Source organism: Miniopterus schreibersii (genome assembly GCF_964146895.1).
Source record: "Miniopterus schreibersii genome assembly, chromosome: 19".
Lineage (NCBI taxonomy): Eukaryota > Metazoa > Chordata > Mammalia > Chiroptera > Miniopteridae > Miniopterus > Miniopterus schreibersii.
Window position 1 is genome coordinate 35,200,392 of NC_138119.1, and position 21,819 is coordinate 35,222,210.

The following is a 21,819-nucleotide window of genomic DNA, read 5'->3' on the forward strand; positions in this document are numbered from 1 at the left end:
TGCACGGAACGTGTCTCCGCACCCGCAGGAGTCAGACCGCCCGGTTCATCTCCTGACTCCACCACTTGTGTGACCTTGGGCAAGTCACTCAGCTTTTCTGAACTTCCCTTATCTGTAGAATGGGAAGAATAAAAGCACTTACGTAATAGGATTGATGTTTAGATTAAATGAAAACATATATAGAAAGCAATTAGTACGGTGCTTGGCACAAAGTGAGTACTGAGCAAACGCTGGCTGTTGTCATCACCCTGTCTCCCTTTTCTGCATGGAGCCCGTCAAGTCTCTGCGGAAAGTTAACGTTCCAGCTAACATTTCTCCTTTCTGGCTACATATCACCAGTTCCTTGAGCTCTTCTTTATGGCACAGTTTCAATATTTCCTTCATCCTTGTTGCTCTTTCTGGAACGGAATCTAGTTTGTTCAGTTCCCTTGTGAGGTGTGGGACTGGCCTCAGCATAGTCAGAGCTTTGTGTAGTCACTGCAGCCAAAGATCACTTTGCTTCTGTGACTCATTTCCACGTTTCACTTGCCCGTATCAGATTCTCAGGCCACGTCTGCTCATAGCAGGTCTTGTTATTGCCACATTTCTCCTTGACGCTCCCCTGGCTACAGCCACATGTGGCTCTTGCCAAGTGTGAGTTTGTGGGTTGGTTGGGAGAGCACCTCTGATCCTCGGTTCAAATTGGGGCTCATGTGACTGATGTGACAGCCAGCAGCTGGAACGACTGTGAGGAAGCACATCAGAGGCTGACAGAGGACAGGGCTCTGCTACCCTTCCTCCCTGGGCCTCAGCTCCTCCTGGCTCCAGGCGTTTCTCCAGAAGAAGGGTGAGCTGACCCCTTTGGCCCAGCCAACAGTTTTCTGGCAGGAAACCAAGCCTCGGGCCAGAGGGCACTTAGAGCAAAGCTGTGTAGGCATTTCAGTCCCCACCCCCAGCTGCTGGTCCCAGTGGCCTTGTGCCAGTGTCATTGGCAATTCCTAGGAGGAGGGAGTCAGGGTTGTCTTATTGTGGAGAAGGGCTGGCAGCTCCTGGGGTTTGAACATCGAGATGACAGGACGGGGCCTGGGAAGAGGGCCCTTCTTGGGCTCAGTGCTCATTTCCAGTCTATGACGAATGCTCACGAGGAATATTGACCACAAGTTCCATCTTTTTAAATAGAAGGCAGAGAAAAATCTGTCCAAGTCACTGTGGTGCCCTAGAGAGTCTGTCTTGTCTCTCCCTGGCCATAGAAGACACCAGATTCCTTCATAGCCAGGCCTCCTGCTGATGGGTAACCAGGCCTGGGAGCTGCTGCCACCTGCATCACGCACTGGTCTGTCCGGGGGTAACCTGAGCTCCTCCAGGACACACCGGCCTGATGGCAGAAATGGCTTCAGTTACAGCTCTTTCTGTCTTCTGGCTGGGGTGCCCTTCACCGCCCTCCCCCCCCCCCCCAGGCCACACTGTGCTGTGTGAGCAAACAGGGACAGGGCTCCTCTCCCCACCTCAAGGCCACACTGCCTTCTTGACGCCGAAGTCACACAGCACGTGGCCCTATAGCTGAGAACTGGCTTCCTCCTCTGCCGTTGGCCTGGGGCGGCCGCCAGTGCCAAGCTGGGTCTCTGGCCGGCGGAGCTGAGGAAAGGAGCCTGCACTTGGTGGTGTGTGCATTTCCTCAGTCTTCCCAGCACCAGGAATCCCAGGCCTTCCTGACGCCTCATGGTTTGGGGTTTTTTTCATGAGGTGTTCATGTTTAATTCCAGCAAAATCTCACCAGGAAACCAGAGCATTCTGAAGGATGGCTGACAAGAGGAAAAGGGACTGAGAGCATCCACACGTACTTGACACACACGAGTCATGCTCAATATCTGCCAGTGGAGGAAGGACCTTCTTGATGTCATTGTTTCCACAGAGAAGTGGATTCCTGCTCATGTGGACCATGCGCAAGCCAGACACTCTTGCTCCCAGGTGGTGGGGACTCCCCCCCCGCACCCCCCCGGCTCTAGTGCCGGACGGGGTTTCTTAACCTCTTGTAGAGACTGCAACCCAGAGGTGGACGCCTAAGTCTCTGAATCAGAGGTTTTAACATTTGCCCTCCAGGAGATTTTCAGCATGATCCCGGGTGGAACTGCGGGGTGGGGGGGGGCTGCGGTCCAGCTGAAGGCAGGTCGGATGGCACCACCCTCATCCTGACCTGGGCTTCCGGAAGAAAATGTACCTTCCTCAGTGGATGATGAAAGCAGGTGCCCCCCCCCCCCATGTTAGAATTCTAAGCAGTGGGGAAAACCGGGTGAGCAAGGATTACTTTGCTGTCTAAACAAGAGTGTCAGGGGACACTGACGCTCTGATGGAGGAAATACTTTGAGGCAGGGGTATCTTTTAAATCATGCCACCGACTTGGAACCACCAGGCTTGATTCCCTCTCACTGGCCCTTCACCCCTGGGTGGGACGGTCCCCAATCCCTGTGAGGGGCGGAGTCAGGCTGAGGCTGTGGTCTTGAGATCCCTCGCACTTTGCTGTTCTCCTGCTGCCAAGCTGGACCCTCTGGGGGCCCTGAGAAGTTGACCTTTTAAGACAGGGTCCAAACTTATGGATACAGAGAACAAACTGATGGTTGCCAAATGGGAGGGGGGTTGGGGGGCTGGCTGAAAAAGGTGAAGGGATTAAGATGTGCTAATTGGTAGTCACAAAACAGTCCCGGGGTGTAGAGTACAGGATAGGGGACACAGTCAATAATATCGTAATAGCTATGTATTACCAGGGGAATCACTTCATAAATTATCACTATGCTGTACACCTGAAGCTAATATAAAATAATATTAAATGCCAACTGTAATTGGGAAAAAAAAAAAAAAGGGTCCAAACTCCCAAGGACCCCTGTGTTTCTCAGAAAGAGGCAAATGGAGCCTAATCCATATTCCTAGACTTTGGAACATGCAGGAACTCAGGGCATGGCTTGCTCTTGCTCTGCACCTCAGTTTTTCTTTTGGTATAAAAGGATTGTATATTCTCTTCTCTGCACCCCTATGCTCATAGCAGTGCAATTTACAACTGCTAAGATCTGGAAACAGCCCAAGTGCCCATCAGTAGGTGAGTGGATAAAAAGCTGCAGGACATTGACACCGTGGAATACTATGCAGCTGTAAAGAAGAAGGGTCTCTAACCCTTTGGGACAGTATGGAGGGACCTGGGGAGTATTAAGCTGAGTGGAATAAGCCAGGCAGAGAACAACAAGTATCACATGATCCACTCATATGTGGAATCTAATGAACAAAATAAACTGATGAACAAAATAGATCCAGAGACATAGAAGCATGGAGCAGACTGAGGGATCTCAGAGGGAAGGAGGGGCATGAGTGGGTGGGGAGAGATTAACCAAAGAACTTATATGTTTATATGCATAACCCATGGACACAGACCATAGTATGGGGAAGGCCTGGGGGGTGTGGATGTGGGGTATAGGGGGCCAATGGGGGAAAGAGGGGGAACATCTGTAATACTTTCAATAATAAAGATAAATCGGGGAAAAAAAGGATTGCGCATTCTGACACCTCAGCTGGGAAAAGTAGGAGGGAGGGAATGACAACTAAAGTATCCTTTGCAGCCAGCTTGCAAGTGTTAAAAATTCACCAGTTTCCGGGAGTCCTCAAGCCTCCCCTGACCTGCTACCTGGTTGCTGAAAAAACTCGACCAGCAGTCATATGGAGTCACAGTGTGTGAAGCAGCAGGGGAGGGAGGCTTTGCCCTTCCTCCGGCCCATCACCTTGCGGCGGGGAAACATTTCTCTCAGGTCTGCATACAGAGCCGCCTAGTACGTTTCTCTGGAGGCATCCCCACTACACAGACCGCTTCTGCAGGTGATGGGCGAGGCCAGGGCAGCTCGGAGAGTAAAGGGAGGCTGTCGTAAACATGGACCCAGCACAGGGACAGGAAACCGCTGGAGCTTAAAGCACTAGGCTCTGGGTAAGTTAATGAGCTACCAGAAAACAAGGTAACATGAGGATAATCAGATCTGAAGTTGGAGCAAAAATTTGGGGATATCAGAAATGGAGCTCAAATGTGGAGGGTGGAGGCTGGAAGCCTGTCCTGAGCCACGCAGACTGATGTACTAGAGAGAGCACTGGCCCTGATAGCAAACACAGAGTTTGAACCACGGCTCTGCTACGAACTTGAGTGACTTTGGCTAAGTCACTTTATCTCCTGGATCTTTGTTTCATAGTCAAAACACTGAGGAGGTACAACTCAACAACAGAAAATTAAACTACCTGACTAAAAGTGGGTAAAGGACTTGAGTAGACATTTCTCCAAAGAAGATATGCAAAAGGTAAATAAGCCCATGAAAAGAGGCTCAACATCATTTTTAGGAAAATGCAAATCAAAGCCATAAGATGGCTTATACCCAATAGGATGACTATTGTAAAAAAATAGAAAATAAGTGTTGGTGAGGACATTGAGAAATTGGAACCCTGTGCATTGCTAATAGGAATGTAAAATGGTGCAGCCACTGTGAAAGACAGTATGGCAGTTCCTCCAAAAATTAAACATAAAATTACCATGTGATCCAGCAACCCCACTTCTGGATCTATACCCAAAACAATTGAAAGCAGAGACTCAAACAGATATCTGTACACCCATGTTCATAGCTGCAGTGTTCATAGCATCCAAAAGGTAGAAGTAATCCATTTATTGCCAGAGGACCAGATAAATAAAATGTGTTGTATACATACAATGGAATATTATTCAGCCTTAAAAAGGAAGGAAATCTGATATATGCTACAACACGGATGAGCCTTGAAGACATGTGCTAAGTGAAATAAGCCAGCCACAAAAAGACAAATACTGTATGATTCCACTTAGATGAGGGATCTAGAGGAGTCAAATTCATAAAGACAGAGTAGAATGGTGGGTGCCGGGGCCTGGAGGGGGTGAAAATGAGCAGTTGTTGTTTAATAAGTATAGAGTTCCAGTCTGGGAAGATGAAAAAGTTCTGGCGATGGATGTTGCTGAAGGTTGCACAACAGTGTGAATATACTTAATGCCTCTGAACTGAATACTCAAAAATAGTTCAAATGGTAAATTTTATCACATTAAAAATATGGAGGTAGAGGGGTAAATATTCTTGCCAAGAGTGCCGGGGTACAGCATTGCCAGGATACCGATCCCTTCTAATTTTGAATACGCCAGGCAGGGCCGAGGGCAACTGAAACCATTAGGTGAGTCACTTCCAGCCTCGAAGAACTGCTTCTGTTGACCCCAGCATGCTATACACACATCATGACTTTTGAAGTTTCTTATTTCTTAACCTCATGAACTGTCTGATATAATACGCATACAGGAAAGTGCATAAAACCAAAATGCAGAGCTCAGATCTAATCATAGACACCTGCGTAATCACCACTCAGCTCAAGAGCTAGACTCTTGCCAGCATCCCAGAAGTCAGAACAGTGTGTTACCACCTAAGCAGGCATCGCCCAAAGTTCTGCCTGGTATTTGGACATTATACAGAGGTGGGCAAAAGTGGGTTTACAGTTGTAAGTACATGAAACACAGTTTACTCTTGTATTTTTATTAATTATTGTATTATTTATTTGTATTATTTGTCTTATTATTATTTCATATCCTTACTTATGATTTATCTTTTAGGTAATTATAACTGGTAGTTTAACCTACTTTTGCCCCCCACCTCTATATAAATGGAATCCCAGATGAAAATAAACAGGGACGAGCCCCAAGAGGACTACACCAGAACAATTTATTGAAAAAGACCACCTTTCCCTCTGTTCTTTGTCAAAAACCAACTGTTTTATTTGAATAGGTCTGTTTTGAGGCTTTCTAGTCTATTCCACTGGTCCATTTGCATATCTTGTGCCCATCCTACATTGTAGCAATTACTGCCACTCCACTGTCTTGCTACCCAGCAGAGCAACTCCTTCTTTATTACTGCTTTTCAGAATTAGCTCATCAAGGTCAACCAAAAACCAAATAACTAAACAAAGCCTGGGGGAGTTTTGATTGGCAATACATTAATCTATAAATCAATTTGGAGAGAATTGACATCTTTACAGTGTTGAAATGTCAATCCATGGATATGGTATAATCTCCATTTACTTAAGTTTTCTTTAGTTGCTCTCAATGATGTTTTACAGTCTTCTAAAAGTTTGCTAAAGTATTGATCCCTTCAACCTTTGGGTAGTGTGGGCAGAGCCTGGGGCAGCTAGCTGGCCCTAGGCAGGTCACTTCGGCCTTGAAAAGGCTTAGTTGTTACCCTCGTGAACTATACAGCTATTATCAATTTCTCTGTGTGACATGGTGGGGAAAATATTGGGAAGAATTGGGAAGTCTCTCCAGTGTTCTGTTTCTGACCATTTGCACAAAACACTGTGTTGTGAATGGACAAGAATGCCACCACAATGCCCCCAAATCTACTGAACTCCTAAATTGTCCAGTGTCTACTTCTAGCCCATTTATTTCCGGGAGCCTGTCTGTACGGTGTGTGCCCATAAATTAAGAGGGCTTATTCTTGCAAAGACATTAATAATGTGATCATGTACTGAGCACTTACCTGGTTCTGGGTGAGGTACAAGTGTCTTTTTACTTAAGGCTTCAAGAAATCTATGAGGTTGTTAGTATTATATGTATTTTACAGGAGAAAAAGCTGGAGCTTCAAGAGGCAAAGTAACTGTGAAATGGTAGAACCATTTCTTCAAGCGTGGCAGACTAGATGATCTGAAAACCTCCCTCTACAAAGTTCATAGAAATACTGGGTGAAATATATAAAACAATTTTAAAAAATAGATAGTTGAACTTGGAAGAGATGAAAGAACTCTCTAAGGTCCAAAAGTGAAGCAAAAGCTGAAACCAGTAACCAAGCAGTTTGCTTTCTTCATAGGGCCACCTCAGGACAGGAAACAAGACCTAGGGTCTGAGACCCTCAAACAGGTACATTCTCAGTGAAAGGATGGGCTAAAAGCCAGTCCTGTTGGCAAAATGAGATCCACTCATTCTCTCATTGATTCAATACCATTTTTTGAAAGCCTGCCATAAGCTAGACTTATATTCCTGGCACTTTGGGATACAGTGACAAAAATATAGATCTCTGCCCCTGGGGGATTTATATTTTGGTTGGGGAGAGACAGAACATGCTTAATAAACATAACATATCAGTATGATAGAAGGGGATATGTTATTGGAAAAACAGAACAAGGGAAAAACGGATCAGGGATAGTGAGGAAACCATCTGTGTTGGCCTGGACTCCGGAAGGAAAACAAATTCTGCCCTGCAAATTCCCAGCCATGAATCTGCCCTTTAGGAGACGCTGGGGTTGTAACTGACATTAATTATTTGCATGATCTGAAAACACTAAGGCATGTAACTAACATAAGTTGACTCCAGGTTGTTAGTGCCTTTCCTCCTCATTCTGGGGGTGTGGAGAGGCGCTGCCTGAAAAAAGCCAAAGAAAACTCGCCACCCAGGCTGCCAAGGGTTCCCACAGATAAAGGCCAGGCAAACCTGAGCTCACAATAAAAAAATACAAACTATTTATGGCAGATTGAGGATTCAATACAGTGTTGTTTGATGCTAAAGCCCATACTCATAACTTATCCATGTGTCTTCTACACATGCACCAAGGCATACCACACACACTTATGGGGAGGGTACCCTAAGGATCCAAGGTATTTAGATCACAAAATCCTAAAGTTGGAAGGGACCCAGAAAAATCACCTACTCCAATCTCCCTAACAAGGCAGGACACCTTTCTGTAGCATGACACAGATCATCAGTCTGTTTGAATACCTCTAAGGAAGGAGTGCACATCCCTTGGATGGTGGGAAAAACCACAGTACCTAAGAAGACAGACAGGCTCCTTTATCCTTTTGAGACAGATAATTTTGGGCAGGATAATTAATCAGATGAATTTAAGTTTTCTCCTTTGTTAAATGGGGATATTGTCTCATAGGGTCATGCTGAGGCTTAAACAGAATAATGGATATAATCTTATTTTTCCCCCTCATTAATGTTTAGATCTAAATAACAATAAAAAGACTTACTCTGGCCCTGGCCGCTGTGGCTCAGTTGGTTGGAGTGTCGTTCCATCCACCAGAACGTGGCAGGTTCGATTCCCTGTCAGGGCACATACCCAGGTTGTGAGTTTGATCGGAAGGCAGCTGATATTTCTCTCTCACATTGGTGTTTTTCTCTCTCTCTTCCCCTCTTCTCTCCCTTGCCCTTTCTCTAAAAATCCATGGGGAAAAAAATATCCTCAGGTGAGGATTAAAATAAAAGTAAACACAAATTTATTTTTTAAAAAGACTGCTTTGCATTTATCAGATCAGATCCAGTTATAGACATGAAATTTTTTTTAAAAAAATCCAAATTTTAGAGAGGGCAAATCTCATTCAATTCAATATTCCATGGGGAACGGGTTTTGTCATTGACAAAACTGCTAATTTCTATTTAATTTTGAACCAACACTGTTTCCGTATTTCAAGGCCTCTTCTATTTCCAGCCTGAAGGCTTGGGGTCCCTATTCCATCTGTGCTGGAATGGAGGGTGTCATGTAAAGAGCCGAGGTCCAAGAAACCTCAGCGTGTTGCCTGTTGATTCCAAAGAAATAACCCGGAGGACCGGCTGTAGAAGACACAGGTTTATTAGTGGTGGCGGCTGACTGGGGAAGCTTTCTGCCAAGTGCCATCCGACCCGCGGACAGGCCACACTGCAGGAGGCTGGCTGGTGAACTTTTACCACAATGCAGACTTTTGCAGGACCAGGTTACATAGAGTACAGAAAACAAGCAAAACAGGGTGCAGGGGCATGGGGACGTGCTCGCGCACCAGCTGCGGGCTGCTTCTCCGCAGTTGTTTACGGCCCAGCCTCGCCTGCCAGGACAGTTAATGTTTGGCCACTTTTTGACCAAGGAGCTGGCCAGGCTCTCGAAGTCGGTCCCACAGTCCGCTTACTGATGGCCTCCTTCATACTCCCGCAGGGTGGGAAGGGAGCTGGAGCTTGGGAAGGGGCCCATGTTCCCATTCTCCACGCAGAGGGTGAGCCTGAGAAGCCTCTTGATTGGGGATGGAGAGTAGCTTCACTGTGAGGGCTGTCTTTTTGTGTGTGTGTGTTATACAACTTGTTTTGATTTAGAAGTTTCAAGAATAAATTTTTCCTGGCCAGCGTGGGTCAGCGGTTGAGCATCGACCTATGATCCAGATCACGGTTCTATTCCCGGTCAGGGCACAGGCCCGGGTTGCGGGCTCGGTCCGCAGCGGGGGCCGTGCAGGAGGCAGCCGAGCAATGACTCTCTCATCATCGATATTTCTACCTCTCTTTCTCCCTCTCCCTTCCTCTCTCTGAAATCAATAAAGATACATTAAAAAACCCCACACATTTTACTCAGGCTCCTTAGTTTAAAAATTATGGTATTATTTACATGTAATATAATTCATCTGTTTTAGGGGTACAGTTTGGTAAAATTCAATAATTGTAGACAATTGCATAGCCACCCCCACACTTGAGGTATAGGACAATTACCTCACTTTAAAGTTTCCCCTTTAGGTCCCCTTAGGTTTATTATTTTTCTTGTGTTAATCCCCACCTGAGGATACTTTTCCATTGATTTTTAGAGAGTGGAGGGGGAGTGAGAGAAAGAGGGACATATCAATGTGAAAGAGACGCATAGATTGGTTGCCTCCTGCATGTGCCCCAGACCGGGGCTGGGGTGGAACCAGCTACCCAGGGACAGCCTCTTCGGTGCATGGGCCAACACTCTAACCACTGAACCACACAGGCCAGGGCTAGGTCCTTGATTTTAAGAGGGATATTGACAAGTTGGCTGTGGCCCAGGGCGAGAGATCTTGAAGTCATGGCACAGGCAGACCATCTGAAAGAAGAGGGTTTGTGGGCGATGTACCAGCCTGCCCGCACTTGAAGGGCTGCTGTGCAAAGAGTGAGCTTAGGCAGCTCAGAGGGAGCCCTCAGGACCTGTGGGTGGAAGTGAGAGAGATTTTGACTCAATATAAAAAAGAAATCTCTAGCCCTGGCTTGTGTGGCTCAGTTGGTTGGAGCACTGTCCAGTGCACTGAAAGGTTGCAGGTTCGATTCCCAGTCAGGGCACATACCCAGGTTTCAGGTTCGATCCCTGGTTGGGGCATGTGAGGGAGGCAGCCGATTGATGTTTCACTCTTACATCAATGTTTCTCTCTCTCTTGTCAATTAAAAAAAAATTAAAAAAAGAAATCTCTGAAAGCAATATAATAACAACAATTTACAGATGATGAAGTGAAGTAAGAATCAGAGTTAAAAATGAATTACTCTAGACCAGACACCTGGGAAGTGGTAGGGTCAGCATTTGAGACCAGGTGTTCTGATTTAAAATCCAGATTTCCCCATTCTCCCCTTTGCTTTGGGAGATTTACAGGAGGCTTGGGGGCATAGTGTCCAGGTGGAGATGACCTGAGCTAGCTTCTCAGATGGTCGTCACTTGATGCATCTGGCTCAGGCCATGCTTTTGTTGGGGACAGCCAAGGCCCAGTGAAGACCAGTGGCCCTTCCAGTGTGGGTGGAGGAGGGGGAGGCCACCCCTCCTCAGCCTGTGGTTCACTTTGCCTCACTGCCTGGAGCTGTCTCTTGCCCTGATTTCCAGTGTGGGCTGAGGATCCAGGTCAGTGAGGAGCTGGGGGCTGGGTTGCCTGCGTGGGCGCCGCTGATAGGGATCAGCTGCTGGCCTGGCTGGGCGTGGGGCTGAGAAATGCCTAGAAATGCCTCCCGCCGACCTGGCTGGGCTTGCCTGAGAGGCTGAGGGTGAAAGGGAGAGACACTGAGACTAGAAACAGCGTGCTCAGGTGGGGGCGGGGGGAGAGAGAAGAGAGTGTATAACAAGAGGAAGGGAGCCTGGGCGATAAGAGCCAGAGCTCTACTGCTCAGCTCCCAGGGAGCAAGCAAGAGAGAGCCCCCACCGCAGAGGGGAAGCGGGCACCTGCGGGGCTGTGCTCCAGTGACGGCTATTGGCCGCCTGGCCTTCGACTGGCGGTGGCTGCGCGGGTTACTGCTCCCCAGGAAGACCTCAGTGGATGGTGATGCTTCAGCCTGCCCCTGGGATGGGAGACAGTGGGGACTCCTAAGGCACTGGGTGCTAGTTGGATGTGACCAAGGCATCTGCCAAAGGGACAGGACTGAGGAAGGCAGAGGCACCTCCTCCCTGGCCGGCCTGCCTTCCGCTCGGCCCTCCTTTCCTCTGGGAGGGGCTGGCAAGCGTGGCATCGAGCACAGTTAGGCAGGTGGGCAGTGCATTGGGTTCGCCAGCTCAGGGCCCAGCTGGCAGGAAGCAGGACAGAGGTCACTTGAACTCAGACCATGTGTCCCTGTTAAATACATCATCTTTTAAATCAATCTTTGTTCAAAGTCCAGTGAGTTCCAAGACAACAACTCTCCAGCAGAGTGAATTCCCAAGTGGACCCAGCTGCTCTTCCTCTCGGATCCAGGTAAGACCGACTTCGCGTCCCTCTGACTGACGCGCCGGCCCCTGGGCCTGAACCACCTTCTTTCTTTTCGTTTTCCTGTTTCTAAGGGGTGTGTGGTTGTCCCGAGCAGAAGGGAGGCTCACGGGGAAGGGCAAGGGGCCAGGCCCCTTCAGTGGTGGTGGTGGTGGTGGTGGTGGTGTGTGTGTGTGAGGGTGTGTGTGTGTGAGGGTGTGTGAGGGGGTGTGTGTGTGAGGGGGTGTGTGTGTGAGGGGGTGTGTGTGTGTGAGGGGGTGTGTGTGTGAGGGTGTGTGTGTGTGTGAGGGGGTGTGTGTGTGTGAGGATGTGTGTGAGGGGGTGTGTGTGTGTGTGAGGGGGTGTGTGTGTGTGAGGATGTGTGTGAGGGGGTGTGTGTGTGTGAGGGGGTGTGTGTGTGAGGGTGTGTGTGTGTGTGAGGGGGTGTGTGTGTGAGGGTGTGTGTGTGTGTGAGGGGGTGTGTGTGTGTGAGGATGTGTGTGAGGGGGTGTGTGTGTGTGTGAGGGGGTGTGTGTGTGAGGGGGTGTGTGTGTGAGGGGGTGTGTGTGTGAGGGTGTGTGTGTGTGTGAGGGTGTGTGTGTGAGGGCGTGTGTGTGTGTGTGAGGGGGTGTGTGTGTGTGAGGGTGTGTGTGTGAGGGTGTGTGTGTGTGTGAGGGTGTGTGTGTGAGGATGTGTGTGAGGGTGTGTGTGTGTGTGTGAGGGTGTGTGTGTGTGAGGGTGTGTGAGGATGTGTGTGAGGGTGTGTGTGTGTGAGGGTGTGTGTGTGAAGGGGTGTGTGTGTGAGGGTGTGTGTGCATGTATGGGTGTGTGTGAGGGGGTGTGTGTGAGGGTGTGTGTGTGTGCGTGTGAGGGTGTGTGTGTGAGGGTGTGTGTGTGAGGGTGTGTGTGTGAGGGTGTGTGTGTGTGCATATGAGGGGGGTGTGTGTGAGGGTGTGTGTGAGGGTGTGTGTGTGAAGGGGTGTGTGTGTGAGGGTGTGTGTGCATGTATGGGTGTGTGTGAGGGGGTGTGTGTGAGGGTGTGTGTGTGAAGGGGTGTGTGTGTGAGGGTGTGTGTGCATGTATGGGTGTGTGTGAGGGGGTGTGTGTGAGGGTGTGTGTGTGTGCGTGTGAGGGTGTGTGTGTGAGGGTGTGTGTGTGAGGGGGTGTGTGTGAGGGGGTGTGTGTGAGGGGGTGTGTGTGTGCATGTGAGGGGGGTGTGTGTGAGGGGGTGTGCGTGTGAGGGGGTGTGTGTGAGGGGGTGTGTGTGTGCATGTGAGGGGGGTGTGTGTGAGGGGGTGTGTGTGAGGGTGTGTGTGAGGGTGTGTGTGTGTGCGCGTGTGAGGGTGTGTGTGTGTGCGGGTCTGTGTGAGGGTGCGAGTGCTGTTCTAGGTTCTCTCTGCCTGAGATGCCCCAGCTCTCGCAGGCGAGGGCCTGCTTCGCAAAGGAGCTGGGGACTGACCTTCAGAAAAGCTCTCCCGGGGTTGCATGGAGGTTGATGTGCAGCCAAAGGGAGTGAGACAACAGACCTCGCAGGTCACAGGGACACGCAGTACCTTCCACTAAGCAAGGGCTTTGGGTATGAGAGGTTTTCCTAAAGGGTGCAACCTAGTGTAACTGGGAAACAAAGACAGGCCTCGCTCTCCATTACATGCTAGCGCTGAGAAGTGAAGAAAAACCAGTGGATTTCTAGGCTGCCTGAATGTTCACATGTATGTCTCCAGGCTCCACCCTTCGCAGTTTCTGGTTCTTTGGGTCTTGTGTGGGTCTAAGCAATATTTGTTTTATTAATACTCAGATGATTCTCCTGTGCATGCAAGTTTGGGAACCACTGGGAGCATCTTTCCTAAGCAGAGGGGTCAAGGGACGTAAATGTGACTTTCATCTAAGGGCTCAGCAGCTAAGGAGGATCCTGCTCTGGCTGCTCCTTGAGAACGAGCTCTCCATAGCCCCAGTCCCTGCGGCGTTGCTCTGACATGCTCACCCCTCTGTCCAGAAGCCACAGGGGCTGATTGTCTCAGGTCCTGGTTGTCTAGTCACCTCGAGTCGCATGTTCTTTCTTGAAGCAAATAGCTCAGGGACTTTGAGTTTGTGTCTTATGACTAAGTAAATTGGCCTTATCTTTGACTCTTTTGCATGTTCTTTGCACCATAAACTATGAAATTGCTGGTAATGATGTCTTATGTTTATAGACCGCTGGTTAGACAGCTGCTTCTCAGCTGGAGCAAAGAACTTGGGGCTGGGATGCAAATAACCTGGGCTGTGATTCAGGTGTCAGTGACAGGCCGTTCGACAAGTCACGTAGGCAGCTGGAGCCCCGATTTCACCCTCTTTCAAAGCCTCTCATCTTTGCTGAGGCTGAAATAAAATTATAAATACGTGTTTGAGCAGAAACACAAATGTGCTTACATTTCTTTCTTAAAAATTTATCTTTATTGCTGAAAGTGTTACAGTTGTCCCCTTTCTTTCCCCATTGACCCCCTCCACACCCCACCCCAGGACTTCTCCATGCTATTGTGTGTCCATGGGTTATGCATGTATATGCATCTAAGTTCTTTGGTTAATCTCTTCACACACCCACCCCTACCCCACTTTCCCTCTGAGATTCATCAGTCTGCTCCATGCTTCTATGTCTCTGGATCTATTTTGTTCAGACTCAGTTTATTTTGTTCATTAGATTCCACGAAACATGTTAAATGTATGTGTCCAGAGGCCCTGTGGAAGAGTGGGAGAAGCAGCTTCGAGGCTAGTCAGAGACCTCGTCCCATCTTTTAATCTCCTCGAGCTTCTGTTTACTCACCTATAAATAAGGAGTTGAGACTTAATGATCACAATTGTTCTTTTCAGCCCACCAAGAATAATAGACCCTGGAGCTTTGAAGGCTGGCTCCTTTTTGTCACTTGGGTATGAATTAAAATGTTAGCTCCCCAGTTTCGCCTCCACTCCATCACCATGTCCCCCACTTGTAGCCTTATCAGAAATCATCTGGTTTGCTTTTATGTGCCACCTTTGCCAAATGTTTAGCTTCGGGAGAGCAGGGATCTTGTCCTTTGTGTCACCTGCTGTAATCCCAGCTCCTGGAACCACACCTGGCGGGAGTAGATGCTTAGGTATTTGGGTAAATGGAAGTTAGTGTGGCAGGGAAGCTGCAAGGATAGGATCAGGACGTTTGGATAAGTTGCTCCAAAGGAGAGGACGTTGAAGAATTCTGATACTCTCAGGCCCCCGATGCCCCGAGTCTGAGAATGTGGGAGTGGGCGTCTCTTTTACACCTTGGTTAAATGATTTTCACATCTATTGCAGAGGAATTTAAGAAAGTTATGTTAGAGCTAGACTTATTTTCCTCAAGATCTCGGCAACACCTCACCGTGGTCCGTCAGGAGGGACGGCTCGGCTCTCCCTCACCTCTGTGCCCGGTCGGTGGCAGGGCTAAGTGACTCAGAGCGTGGGTGTTGGAAATGGAGACCTGCATTAGACAGCAAAGGACTCTTCCTCTCTAAATCTGTTTCCTCATCAGTCAGGCATCATGGCCCCCAGTCCCTAGGGTTATGAGGACTGGATGGGAGAATGCGGTTTGTGCCTGGCACCTCCGAGTGTCTTCTGAGCGTCTTCAGCCAGCTTTGGAGGGGCGTCGCCCGGGAAGGAAGGAACCCTGGCAGTGGCAAGGGGCTCTGATAAGCAGGGAAAAGCACCTACTAGTTTGCTCAGTGACAGCCAGGGAGGGTCTGCTCTTGGCCTGAAAAGACCACCAGCTTCTAAGGCTCCCAGCCTCCCAGACATAACACTGAAGCTCCTCTGTAATCCACAGGACTGTGTCTAAGGCGCTTTACAGTCTAGCCTTCCCCATCCTTTCGGCACATACCTGGACCGCTCACCATTCCTGAGCTCACCTGTACTGTTTCTTCCTCCTTCCTCCACCCAGCCTAACTCCTTAGTTTCTGACACAGCAAATTCCTCATGGTTGGGGGGCCTGGGGAAGATGGTGGAAGGCCCCAGACTCAGTTGGGTTTGAATCCAGGTTCTGTTGCTTATCCAAATAGCCATGAGAAACCAACTTAGCTTTTCAGAGTCTTTGCTTTTTCCCCCTCATAAAATGGACCATTAGGATTGAATGAGAACTCATAGGCTCGGCTGGTGCTTGGAGCCTAGTGGGAGCTCAACGAATATGTGTAACAACAACAACAACAGCTTTACTTTTATTTGCCCTTTCAGTTACAGTGGCAGGAGATATTCTATTAGTTTCAGGTGTACAACATAGTGTTAGACATTCATATAACTTCTGAAGGAAGTGATCACCCAGATAAACCTAGTACCCACCTGGCACCTTTACAATATTATTGACTATATTCCTTATGCTGCACTTTACGTCCCTGTGACTAATTTTATAACTGGCAATTGTACTTAATACCTTTCACCTTTTTCACTCATCCCCCAACCTCCCCTCCCACCTGGTGACCGCCATTCTGTCTCTGTATCAGTGAGTTTGTCTCAATATTCCCTTTGCCCATGCCCGTGCCTGGTAGTTATGCTCGCAGCTCTCCGCTGCACTCAGCTCTGTGAGGGCAGGACAGCTACTAATCTGCACCGAGCCTCAGTATCTGCCCCACAGTAGGCACTCAATATAACCTATTGATTATATGAATGATATTTGAAATTCAGAGGGTGGAGTGATACCTTCAGACTGTGCTGGCCAGGAAAGGATTTGTATATAATCTAAAATTTGAACTTAGCCTTGAAAATGGGTAGGTCTTGAATTCATTCACTAGTAAAGAAGTTTGCTCAGGACCTAATCTGAGTGCGGATAGTACTCCCGGCAGAGTGGGGCCTGTGCAAAGGGCAGGTGTGGTGCCTGAGGAATAGCGCAGAACCAGGTAGGGCTGGATTACATGGAGCCTCGAGGCCTGAGCCAGGCATCTGCACTTGTGTTTTTTGAATCTTTTTAGAGACTAACATGGTGAGAACAAGAGCAGGGAGTTTGTCTTGAGGCCATGACTGGGAGAAACAGATGGTGAGAGGACTGGTACATACAAAAAAAATGAGGTGGCCTTGCAGACCTGTGCCCAGCCATGGGGAACCACCATGTCCTTCAACACTGTGTCCTTGGCGAGCCCTTGGGCCACGTCTCCTTTGAACAATTTGCAGACAAAGTTGCAAAGACGGCAGGAAACTCTTGTGCTCTGAGCCCCCGGGAGAAAGGACCTGGTTATAGAGGTTCCTGCTTTCACAGAACCACTGCAGGATTGTGGTGACCTCACAGCCAGGATGGTACAGGCGGCAAGTCTGTCTCTGGGGAGAAACTGATGACGGGAATTTCATCCTGAAGCTCGTGGGCCCTGGCACCTCGTCTGGGGCCAGTGCTGGGCCCGTGTTTCATCTGCACAGGCCGCCCGAGCAGCCGGATGGCCGGCGTGTGGTCTTCAGCCAGGAGGGGTGACGTGGACATTGCGCAGCCACGGAGCGCTGTGGGTCCCGGACGGCAAGACCAGCAAGACAACCGTTGCCGACTGTGGGCAATGCCAATGAACTTGACTGTGTCTTATCTTCACCACCTTCTGTTGCTCAGGAGAGCCCCCCTTCGCCCCATCTGCCTGGAATGTTCTCGCGCCAGTTCATTGGGTTTTATATTTCCTTACCCCTTCTCAGTCTAGCTGGATTGCAGAGTTAAGTTCATCATTATGAAATAAAAACTAAACAACAACAAAATGAGCAGGTAGACATGCAAGTTCAAAGGATCTTGTAAAACAAGATGCCAGTTTGGGGGAAATCTTTGCTCCAGCCAGCTCAGGATGGTTTGAGTATTTTCAGGAGCCAGTTCTATGAGCAGGAGTAGATAGTGTATCGTTTCTATGGGGGCATCTCTGTTTCCAACAATAATGACTCCATCTCTCTCCCAACTTACAGACTCTTAGGTAAGCAAGTGAAGCCTGAAAGACTTTGACCTCCAGCCCGGAGTCCTGCCGTATAGGACAGGGTGTTCACGGTGGCTGGGGCAGTACTGAGGAGCAGCGGGCAAATTAGCCTCGAGATAAACACATTCCACTCCTTATCATAAATCAGAAATAAGAACTGGATTACTCCCTGGGCCTATGACCACTCTTCCACATTGTTCTCAATTGTGAAGAGCAGTTCGTTAATTTACCATATTTGAAATCGATTGCAGCTATCACCATGGGGAAGTACAGTTAGCAAATACATATCTTAGGGCCCCACTTATCCTATTTTTTTAATTACTTAAAATTAATACACTTGAGTGTTTGAATTTCTACGAGTCTTGCTTTTCAAGGGAGGAATCCAGGTGGCCTTAAATATATTATCTGCAGCAAAGATACAGGATCTGCTCTAGTAAGATATTTCTGAAGGATAATAAAATCGAATTGCCTTATCTGTTCCTTGCCTGAGACCTCGGTAAGCACCAGCTGAGGGTCAGTAGGGCTCCCTGCAGGCTGTTGGGAGGAGCAGCCTGCGCTGAGGCTCGGACCCAGGCTCTGAAGGCAGGTACAGGGGCCCGCACAGGGCTGCTGGCTGTGGAGGCTTCTCCGCCGGTCTGGACTTGCTCGCTTAGCATCACTAGTCTCCACCAGTTATATTTTCCAACAAAAGTCTAGTGGCCTGTTTGTCTCGCTCCTTCCACGAGCACGCGCGCCGAGGGGAAGCGTTCCTCAGGAGGGCGCTGTGCGACGGGTGCCCCGGCGGGCTTCCCAGGACTGTCGCTCCTGCTGAAGTGCAGGGTGTTTTCACACCAGCGTGGAGTTCAGTGCAAAGTGAAGCGCACTCAGGTTGACCGTTACCGAGCGCTCTGGCCCTCTCCCCCTCATGCCTCCATGAAGCAGAAATCATTTACTCGGTGGTTACACCCTAGGCTGCACAGTAGAATATCCTTCCATAGTCTCAGGAACGAGGGTTAAATATTACTCACCTCCTGTTTTGCTAAGTTTGTGCTGTTTAGCATTTTCATGGCTCCCCGTTGGTTATGTAAATGCCTCGTGAGGAGAGACTGTTATTTGCTTTGTAGCCTGACACTGACGGCATCATGGTCCCTAATTACTGTGAGATAAGCCGGCGTGAGGCCAGAGTACTCATGACTAACATCTGTAAATCACCGTACTTACAGGACAATCCTATCGCATCTGGACTTTGGGAGGTCAGCAAAGAAGATACTCCCTGGGCGCTTCCTTTCCTGAGTAGTCACTGTGCCTGGCTGTCACTGGCTAAAACAGCCCTGTTCTGTTTTCCCACCTCCAAGCACATCCTTTCTGTAATCTTTTGAAAATTCAGTGATGCTGTCTGGTGAGTGAGCCGGCTCCCTAGTTACTCCCTGGTTGCCATGATTCATACATTGGGCCAGATATCTCTCTAGAAGGTAATTCTTCCCTCACTCCATCTTCCCCACCCTTGTCTGTTCCTTGGGGCCCTTGCTGGGGTCCCTTGGGCTCACATCTGCTGGAGCTCATCTGGTCCAGGTGCTGGGACTCTGACCGGCTTAGTCGTGAAGTTCTGTGAATGCTCCCTGGAAGCCTACACCTCCTTGACACCCAGCATTTGGTGCTATCTTTGTACTTACCTAGCTCTCAGACTTTCATGACACTTCTGGGCTCCAGGAAATTCGAGTTTATTATTTGAGCTTTAAATTTTCATGGGGAACAAAATCTTCAGCCCTGGCCTTTCAGCATCTAAAACTAACTTTGGAGAGACGGTCTGGAGTGCATAGACAGAGAACCCCTGACCTGATAACCAAGGTGCCTGCCCATCCCTGGCCCTTCATTCAACCTCTACTTGTCTGATCTGAGAAGAAATCAGGAGCGTTGCTCAAATGTTCTTTTAGAAAATGAGACTCCCATTGCCACAGGACTGGGGAGATGGTGCATATGGACTGGGCTTCTCTGCTCTAGGTACTGTGCTTAAGTGCGTTACATGTTTCTATCTTAAGTAGCCTTCACCTTGTCCATGTGCATTTTCTATTCTGGGTGTACTTCTGTCTTTGGCTCAAAATTAAGGAAGTCACCCATGTTCTCACAGCTAGCAGTCACTAATCATCAGAGAAATGTAAATTTAAAACCACAATGAGATATCACCTCACACCTGTCCGAATGGCTATCATCACTAAATCCACAAACAATAAGTGCTTGAGAACATGTGGAGAAAAGAGAAACCTCTGCACTGTTGATGAGAATGCAGATTGGTGCAGCCATTGTGGAAAACAGTAGGGAGGGTTCCTCAAAAAATTAAAAATGAAACTGCCATATTGACCTAGTGATTCTACTTCTGGAAATATACCTGAAGAAACCCAAAACACTAATTTGAAAGAACATATGCACCCCTATGTTCATTGCAGCATTATTTACAGTAGCCAAGATATAGGAGCAGCCCAAGTGCCCATCAATAGACGAGTGGATAAAGAGCTGTGGGAATTTATACAGTGGAACATTAGCCATAAAAAAGAATGAAATCTTACCATTTGCGACAGCAGGGATGAACCTGGAGGGTATTAAGCTAAGTGAATAAGTCCGTCAGAGAAAGAAAAACACTATATGATTTCACTTATATGTGGAATCTAAAGAGCAAAATAAACAAACAAACAAAATTGAAATAGACTCATAGATACAGAGACCAGACTGGAGAGGGTAAAAAAGGTGAAGGGACTAAGAAGTACAAACTGGTAGTTACAGTCATAGGGATGTAAAGTCCAGCACAGGGAATATAATCAACAATATTGCAGTAACTAAGTATGGTGCCAGGTGGGTACTGGATATATTGGGGGGATCGCTTTGTAAAGTATCTGATTACCTAACCACTATTCTGTACACCTGAAATTAGTACAAAAGAATATTGAATGTGAACGGCAATTGAAATGGGGACATTCTGCATCCATTTCTTGAGAGATCTGTCACACCAGGCTCTCACTTCCTCACAAGAACTGTGAGTTGCACCTGATCCACAGGCCTCCCCCGGTCAGCTTCACTGATCTACTAGTTTGAGCCTAGTGGATATTTTGGTCTGTAGTCTCAAAGTTCCTGATTTGCCTCAACTGCTTGGCAGGAAAGACTGAACCTGAAGTAAGCGATGTTACTTGCCTCTTTAGCTCACTTCCCCACTCCTCTCCTGGCCAGCAGGAGAGTTCCAGCTCAGCAGGCGAGACCCATTTCACAGGCTCTCCATGTCATCCCGGGATGTACAAACATGCCAATAGTTTTCTCAACACTAAAAATAAAAATAAAACCATCCGCCAACCCGGCCTTCCCCGCAGGTGACCAGCCCAGCCCTCTCACTCACCTGCTTGAGATGCACCGACGCGCATTGCCTGTTACTTACTGTGCGCTGCTTGGAGCCCCTCACCGGTCCTGGATTTCCGTTTCCTAAACTTGGCGGCCCTTCCAGTTTTCAGTGGCATTGGCATTGTTGGCTGTCCTACTGTGAAACTCATCTTTTGGTTTTGACCATGCTGTGAGATCTTGGCCTTCTGGTTGTTCCTCCCGCCTCACCTCCTTGGCTTGACCCTGGGCTCTCTTCTTTTGGTCTCGCCATGGCCTTCCCCGAGCCCTGCCCGGCACCCCTGAGCTCCAGGCCACGCCGTCCCCCTGCAGGATGCTCTGCCCGGGGCTCTGATGCACACCGTTCCACACTGATTTTGCCGCCTGAGTCCTCATGACTGCTCCACTGTCTAATGACAGTCACTCTTCTGCCGGTCACCGAGGACCAAGTTGGTTTTCTTTCACATCTCCCTGCCCAACAGCCAGCCTCGTGGGTAGCACTGCTCATAGCTCCTGGTCTCCCGGCCGTCATAACAGAATAGCACAGGCTGGGTGGCTTATACAACAGGAATTTATTTCCTCACATTTCTAGAGGCTGAGAGTCTAAGGTTTGGGTGTTGGTAGGTTTGGTTTTTCCTGAGGCCTCTCTGTGGCGGGCAGATGGCTTCCTCTCCATTGTGTCCGCCCATGGCCTCTTCTCCATGTAAATGCGCTCCTGGTGTTTCTTTCTCTTATAAGGACCCCGGTCCAACTGGATAGCAGCCCCACCCTTATGACCTAATTTAACCATAATCATCTCTTTATAAGGCTGTCGCCAAATATAATCATGTTGGGGGTTAAGGTTTCACCATGTGAATTTCTGGAGGGACACAATTCGGGCCATAACAGAAGGGGAGTCTAAGGGCTTGAAAGGCATCAAGATTGGTTAGTAGGAAAAACTGAGCTAAGGAGTGAATTCAGGGGAAGTGCACAGTTGGTCCGCGTGGAGAAGCGACAGAATGAGAAATGACCACGGAATCAGAGTATTCTTGGGACTCAGAGCTGAGAGGAGCCAAAGCACAGCTGTGTTCAAGCTGAGCCATGGCCCCAGAAGACTTCACCACTCAGGTACCTCTTTGTGCGCCAGGG

General features: G+C 48.6%; 1 protein-coding gene across 1 annotated transcript in view; it reads left to right on the forward strand.

Moving 5' to 3' along the window:
- The first annotated feature begins 3,675 nt into the window (after nt 1-3,675).
- The window catches only part of PDZK1 (PDZ domain containing 1), a 35,349-nt gene continuing 17,205 nt past the window's right edge, over nt 3,676-21,819 (forward strand). Inside the window, exons 1-2 of the mRNA XM_081122034.1 lie at nt 3,676-3,943; nt 11,377-11,455. The gene's annotated coding sequence lies outside the window, so the exon portion shown is untranslated. The remainder of the gene's footprint in view (nt 3,944-11,376; nt 11,456-21,819) is intronic.